An 8182-nucleotide genomic window follows, 5' to 3' on the forward strand; every position below is an offset into this window, starting at 1 on the left:
GTGTCAGGCCGCACGCCATTCTAAAAGCCCCTCATCAGAAAGACTCCATCCCGACACCTCTGTCTTTGGGACCCTGCTGATATGGTGGTTAGTCAGAACAAGTTCATGTGTTCTCTCCTGTCCGTATAGTTGCACTGTAAAGGTAAAAACAATTTTCTTAAGGACAACAATTCTGTGACAAAACCGTTGGCACTTCTTTTCCAGTGCCCATGGCAGACACTGCTAACTGATGAGGATGTCCTCCTGCTGAATACAAAAAGCCTCAGAGCCTTTCTGAAAAAAATCTATGCTCAATAATTCGAGTTGGAACTTGCAATGAAACTTATTTGCCATCCCTGTGATCCAAAGAGTGGCCATCTTGGTCTAAATTTCAGGCGTTGGGGCAGGGACGTGGAAGGGAGATTCGGGGCGCAGGCCTTGCAGCACCTCTGAACTCCCGCTGTGGATCGAGGGGCCCCTCGCTAATGCATCACATCTGTTAGCTTTCCAGATTGGAAGATATAAAGGTCACTTTGTGAAAACTGAGCTAAAAGGGAGGCCTCAAGCCGCCAATGCTGGTACATCTCCTGACACCACAGTTAAGCCCTGAGACACGTGGCATCCTCACGTCTTCTGTGCCAGTTCTGGGGAGGAGTAAGAAGGCTTGTAGCCCAAGTTACAGCCGTGAGCAGGTCTGGGAAACTGGGCCATGTTGTGTCAGTGCTCCTCCTGTTTCTACTGGCCCTTCCTGTGAATTAATAAGATTCTCAGTCCTTGTAGATCCCATCTGGGATGGAGGCAGATAAAATTTACCATAGGGGAAAAAAAAGAAATGAGAAATAGGGAAGTCAGATTGTTTGTTTTGCCACACTGGAGCACGCTGTGTTGGTCGGCGGACCAGGTGGCCCACATGCTGCAGGCTTTGCCTCGGCCGGCTGGACAGAGTGAGGCTTCCCAGCGGGTTGGCTACAGACTTCCCAGATCAAGCTGTGTCCACTGGACTCTGTGGATGGAACCATTAGCACCCTACCATTGGCAATTTTTAAATTTGTTTTTCTGGATCTTTGTTCTTCTAGGGCTGGAGATGCATCTTCCATACAGGTGAGCCTTGGGAAACCAGGCCCTGTTAATTCAGATGCTTATCCACCACTAATGTTGACAGGAAGAAATAACAAGAGTAGCAATTATGAAGAGTTTGGTATGCGCCAGGCGCTGTGCCAAGTGCTTTGTAAATATTGCCTCACTTAATCCTTACGACTGGGCTAAGAGGGAAGAACTACTGTCATCATTTTATAACGAGGACGTGGGAGCTTAGAGAGGTTAAGACTTTCATCCAAGGGGACTCCTAGGGGAAGAGGCAGAGCTGGGATCTGGATCCAGGCGTGACTAACTCCTGACCCCTGACTCTTTAGCACTAGGCCACGTGGAAAAACGGCTTTCTCCTGTCAAGCTTTTAATAACTCTGTGAACATGAGGGGCAGCTCGCTGGTGGCCGATGCTGAGAGAATATTCCACGCCCCTAAAACTAGGCATGCCTGTCAGATTCCCTTCCCTTCCCCTTTCTTTCCCTCTCTCTGCCTGTCTCCAGCTTAAACCCCTTTCTCCGCCCCTCTCCCCCTCACCACGTGAACGGGAACCCTCACTCTGTTCCGCTGGCCGAGGCAGACCCCGCAGAGCCAGGGCCTCCTGGGCCTCCTCACTGACAGCTTTCTGTCCTCCAGGTGCTTCTGACAGCCCTCGAGGTACAAGGACGCTGCCCCTCCAGCTCCAGGAGCAGCCTGGCAACATTCACCACCTTCCCAGCTGCCTGCTGGGTCTGAAGCTCTCTGTCTCAGGCTCTGGTGGCCCTAGGGACAAGAGGCAGAGGGGCGGGCAAGGTCTCCTCCCGGCAGCAGGTGAGGCAGGCCTGGCAGGAGTCATGGCCACACTCTGTGATTACCGGGTCTAGGATGTGTTCTGGGCGATGAGGCAGGTGACTCCCTCCCTGGGGTGGGCAAGTGGATCAGCAGCCATAGCGACGGAGGCCGGAGGAATAGAAGAGTTCAGTTTCACTTTCCTTTCTCCACACCCTCTCCAACAGCTCAAAGTGTTGGCTGTGGCCTCCCAGACCAGCCCCTACAAGTAATCCGAGCTTTTTGGCTTTTGCCTCCTTTCAGTTTGCTTTCCCATCCCGTGGCCTGCGGGGCCCTCTGTTACCGGGAAGAAGACTGTTTAGGGTGGGGAAACCAGCACGAGTTTATCCCTTAGTACCATCCACGGGCCCAAGGGGCTCCCCACTTGGCAGATCAGGATCTTTGAAAAGTGCTTTGCTGGCCCCGAAAGATATGAACCCACGAGGGATGTGATGGCTGCTTCCCACGGTGACCCTACTGACCCCACAGAGCTCCCGCTGCTCCCAGGGCTGAGGGAGGGGCAGGAAGTCTGGTTTCCTGAAGGTTAGGAAGGACTCTAAGAAGTTGGCTGAGTGACATTGTCTGAGTCATGTGCCAAGAGAATTTGGGAGAAGTGCTTTTCTAAAACTTTTCTTCATGGAAAATTAGACTTTGTATTCAATAGGATAAGGGGGGCAGGGATAGTGGGGAGGCTGTGCTTTTCCAAGGGCTGTCTCACTGACAGGTGACATCTGAGTCTTACGGAGAAGAGAATCAGGCGTAAAGGATGAGCTGGATGTCCTGGGTTCTGGTGGTGATTGCTGAATGAAATTATCCTGATGGTCTTGGGGCTTGGAGCTCCTGCGTCTACATCGAGGCAGTGTGCATGCTGGTGAGGGTGGGGGGCGGAGCTGGAGGGGTCTTGTCCTGTTTTGAAGTAGGTTCTAGAGCCCTGGATGGAAATCAGACAATTGCTGTCCTTGGGCACGGGGATGTGAGCCTACAAGGAGGAGATCAGGAGAAGGTGCTATACTGAGAGCTGGAGCTGGCCCTACCTGCGCCTGGATGGAAGACCTGCTGAGGGGGCTCCTGGCGAGGAGGTGGGAAAAGGCCTCCCGAGTGGGCCGCTCAGAAGCACAGCTCAACCTGAGAGAAGAGAAAAGTCTGGCTGGCAGGTGCTGACTTTGGAAGGGCTGAGCAGGACTGAAACTTCCGTGAAAAGAAACAGTTGCCCACAGGGATGTGAGAGCAGTGCAGACCCCTCTCCTGAGCCCAGCCAGATTGTCCTACTGCTGCAGCTCGGCTTGAGAGCAGAGCGTTGGGTGGCCTGTGTCAGGAGCCCCTTATCTCTCGTTACTAATCCCTGAGTACTTAGGGTGCCCCAGGCACCTGCAAGCATCCTTTTACAAAAGACTTCTACACAGACTCGCAACCCGTTCTTCAGGCTCACAGGAGGAGGCACTGCCCGAGGCCAAACTTCCTGGGAAGCAGTGGAGCCAGGATTCAAGCCCAGGTAGCCTGAGTCCAAAACCCAGGCTCTTAACCGTGGGCGTTAGTGACCTCTCACACACAGTGCCGACTGAGTGGATATGACAGCACCTGTCCGCTAGGTGGGGCTAAACATTCTCTTAGGAGACAGAAGTCACTGAGACTTTTTTCTTGCAGCAGCAGAAATAACTAAGGGAGCGGGTGCCCTTCTTTGCTCCTCACACTTATGTGTGTCTGGGGAGAATCAGTGGCAAGAAATTGCTGGACTTATTATAGGCATTTAAGGGAACAGGGCTTGCCCTAGCTTTTGCCACTCTCCAGCCTGAAACAGCTGGGCTGGAAGTGTTTAGCCACAAGCTCTTCTGGTGGGTAAAGCCACTCAGAAGTGACAGTGGGGACCTGGCTCTTAGGACACATTCTCCTGACAGTGCACTTTAAGTGATGTGAGCATCTGCTGCCCCCTCCCAAGGGTTCAGAGACCTGGCGTTACCCCCTCCTCTGAGTTGGACTGGAACATTGGAGAAGTCAGGGAGAGCCAGGAGGGGCCAGCTGTCATCATTAGAGAGAAGAGACCAGGCAGTTTCTGACAGCCAAGAAACACCCGTTTTAGAGCAGAAGCGAGGGATAATCTTGGTAATATTGATGGAGAGATGGCATTTTGTCAGATACTGAGAACCCAGCGGAACAAATTTGCATTCATGTTCTACATGGGTTCCCTGGTGATTCATGGGCCAGCCACAGAAAAACGTGAGGTTTTCAAAACTATTTTCTATAGCAAATTCAGTACCACAGCGAAACGGGCCTGAGAATGAGCATTTTAATACCACGGCTGCAGCAGTATATGCTTTACTAAGTGAAAAGCTTCTCAATTTTTTTTTTTAAAGATTTTATTTTTTCCTTTTTCTCCCCAAAGCCCCCCAGTACATAGTTGTATATTCTTCATTGTGGGTCCTTCTAGTTGTGGCACGTGGGACGCCGCCTCAGCGTGGCTTGATGAGCAGTGCCATGTCCGCGCCCAGGATTCGAACCAACGAAACACTGGGCCACTTGCAGCGGAGCGCGCGAACTTAACCACTCAGCCACGGGGCCAGCCCCTAAAAGCTTCTCAATTTTATTTATTTGTTTATTTATTTGCTGAGGAAGATTAACCCTGAGCTAACATCTGTGCCAATCTTCCTCCACTTTATATGTGGGTGGCTGCCACAGCATGGCTGACAAGTGGTGTACGTCCGTTGCTGGGATCTGAGCCCCAGGACCCAGGCCACCAAAACAGAGGGCGCCAAACTTAACCACTGCTCCACAGGCCCACCCTCAATTTTAATTTTTAAAAATTTATTTTACAAATTAGCATAGGCAGACAAGGTGATCCATAACGTCATATGGTCTTTCGAAAATGGCTTGCAGAGCAAACTGTTTGAAGGCCTCTGTCAGGAAGAACAGGTTCTATTTCCGAGGTCTCCTTATGTGGGGACCCAGCAGGCCACTCAGCCTGGTTTCTAGGGAGAGACTAACTCTTCCCTCTTTCCTACTGCAGGATGCAGGGAAATGCTCTTGTCAGGGCTGCGGGCTGCTGAAGGCGGGGATGACTTTTTCTTTTTAAAGATTTTATTTTTCCTTTTTCTCCCCAAAGCCCCTGGGTACATAGATGTATATTTTTAGTTGTGAGTCCTTCTAGTTGTGGCATGTGGGACACTGCCTCGGCATGGCCTGATGAGCAGTGCCGTGTCCGAGCCCAGGATCCGAACCGGTGAAACCCTGGGCCAACTGAAGTGGAGCTCGTGAACCTAACCACTTGGCCATGGGGCCAGCCCCAGGGACCACTTTTAACAGAGGTGTATCTGTATACACCTCGGAAAAAAGACCTGGGAAAACACCAAACGTGCATGGTGGTTAACTCTGGGTGACTCTTTTGGTTTTTTTTAGATATTCAAACTTATTTTTAAATTTAAACTTATTAAAATTTCCACAAAGAATGCATGTTCCTTTGATAAGGAGGAAAAACACACTCTAAATACCTCTCTCAGGTAGAAAAATAACAAACATTTACATAACACATTTATAACATCCTTTTCACACATGTTCTAATTTAATCTTCTCAACTGAGGATTGTTTCTGTTTAGGCTTCAGAACACAAGCCTCAGGAGGTTTAGAAACTTTCTCAAGGACAATCAACTCCACGTAGCTGAGCCAGAGTGGAACCCAGTCTTCTCACTGCAGGTTTCCTCATCCGGTAGGATGCTAGAATCTTGGGATGGGGGACTGAGGTTGCAGAAGGAATCTGAGGGCAGGCTGGGGGAGAAAGCAAGGGAACTGCTAACCTCATGGGAGGTGGAGGTTTGGCAGCTGCTGAGGAACTGGGCTCACGATACTTCCGGTTTAATTTGACGGGCTCCAAAAGGATTTCTGGGCTGAGGAGGAAGAATGCCCTCGGGACATTGGTCCTCTGGGGCTCCTGGCAGCTGGATTTTGCTCTGCCCAGCTCACCTCTCTAGTTGGAGACCATTGGGAACTGCTCCCCCAGGCCATCCGTGGCCCCTCACATTCCTCCGTCTTTCCTGGCCCAAGGCAGGGCCTTCTTCCTTGTACGCTGGACAAAGTGAGAGGCACATGGTCTGGGATTGGCCACCTCCTCACACCAGAAGATCCCAGGGCTCCTCCTGGAGCCAGGAGGTGCCCACTCCTGGGGTGGGGGTTTCCGGGCTGAGGAGCCCTGTGACAGTCTGGGGGGGGAATTTGGAGCCGAAGAAAGGGAGGTGGGGTCAGAGGAGGTTCTCTTTCGGAGCTGGGTCATGATGTCTGGGCAGTCCCTCTTTCTTCAGTTGATTAGAAATGAAAAGGACTGGAAAGGGGGTGGGGAGGCGAAGTGGACCGTCAGCTAGCCTCCTGAGAATGCTGCGGCGACACTGGCTGGCCTTCCCCATTCCTGTTTGGGGTCAGCCTTGCTGGGGTGAGGCTGATCTGTCCCTGCTCGTGGATGTGCAACAGCTGGAAGAATTTTCGAGTCCAGTTGATTGGGAAGGGAGATGAGAAGGTGTATCTTTTCTAGAGATAGAAGAAGCGGTGTGTTGGAGCCAGCTCCTACCAGCTTTCAAGAGGCCACTTGTTAAATTTTCAAGAATCTTGAGAATCATCATGTTGGTAGCTTAAAATTGGTTATAGTAGGAGCATTTACACCATGGAAATTGGCAAACACTATAAAATCAGGGCTTCCCCCAGCCAGAGAGCTGGTTGTTAAACATTTACCTGCATGCCGCCATTTACCTCACAGCTAGGGTTCACTGTGGCCTTTTGAGGGAGACGATGACAACAATGTCTGGCTTTGGTCTCCTCTCCCAGATGTCATGATGGGAAGTGGGGTCACCTTTGCCTGTGGCTTTCTCTGCTTTCCTTTTCCTCTACCTAAATCACAGAGGGCCGGCTTGGGTGGAGAGGGACCTCCCGTGTCCTCCCTTCCTGGTCCCTCCAGACCATGTAGCAGCTAGTACGACGCCCAGGACAAAGCAGGAGCTCCAGAAACAGTCGTTCAAGGGCTCCGAGGGAATCGGGATCGCCTGCTATTAGAATGTCATAATTTTCCCGACTGTTGTCAGCAGGGGGCACTACAGGACTAACGATGTGTCTGAGCTCCAGCTCCCGCGGATGCTCGCACTTTAAAAGGAAAAAAAATGATTACTTTGAGGAAATTAGGAAGGGGCCAAACTGAACTTGCGATTTTTAGGTAAAGCAACAGTTTTGAAAAAAACTGTAGTGCTTGAGTGGTAACAGTGAGCATTGCTGGAGCACTTTAGTCTCCAGCCTACCTCGACGCGCACGGTTCTCACGACAGCCACTCGAAGCAGGAGGACACATTGCAGAGTCGTAGATACATGTGTGGGCCCTGCAGTCAGTGTCTGGGCTTCAAATGCTGGCTCCCCAGTCACCGACTCTCTGACTTTGGACGGGTCATGAAAGCGTCCTGTGCTTTGGGGCTTGACCTCGGGCTTGTGTGAAATGAGACAATGCACACAAAGCGCTGAACAGGCTGCTTTGCCGGTAATAAGCCCTCAGCAGATGTTAGCTCTCATTATTCTCCTTACAGCACAGGCACCTGCTCTGAGTGTGAAGGAAACACTCAAGGTCCTATCGCTAGTAAGGGCAAGCCAGGACAGAAGTCCCACCTCTGCCAACACCTGTCCCCCAGCTGTCACAGCTGACAAACCTCCCAGCTGTGCAACTAATGCTCAGATTCCTGCTGGAGTGCTTGAAAATTACTTTTTAAAAAATCCCCTCTTGAAATCCTATTTATGTTGTTAATTAGTAACTAATTTTTCTTAAAGAGCTCACAGCTAACTTCAGCCCAGTGCTATCTGGGTCTCATGATGTGAACCTGAGTGCTCAAAATCAAGTGGGTTTACTGTCCTGGGCACTTTAAGCCTGGTGTCATGAACTCAAATTTTTACCGAAACCAAAGTGGATTCGCCTCCTGGCAGTTTAATCAGACTCTCCACCAGAAGTAGTTGTCACATAAACTGGGGTATATTTGCAGCAAATAGGAGGCCAAGCAGAATCATTTCTAAAGTCTGGCATCCTGGAACAAAGGGAAACAGGCACATTTCATTTCTGATGGGACTGAATATTCGAAAGGGAGAGGTGGGCATTCGCTTGCTCGAGCTGGGTTGGAAAACATGCTTCCACACACACTGCAGGGGATGGGAATAAGGCCTAAGCTCCTCCTGGAGAGGAGATCTGAGCATTAAAAATGAGGCAAAGGTCATAGGTGTCCCTCTTGTGGTGGGGCTTGGTCTGGTTCAGGGTGGTTGGTGATTGCGTCTCTTAAACAGCTAAATGCTTGCAAACCCACCCTT

This window comes from Equus przewalskii, chromosome 25 (genome assembly GCF_037783145.1).
Source record: "Equus przewalskii isolate Varuska chromosome 25, EquPr2, whole genome shotgun sequence".
In the NCBI taxonomy this organism is placed as follows: Eukaryota; Metazoa; Chordata; class Mammalia; order Perissodactyla; family Equidae; genus Equus; species Equus przewalskii.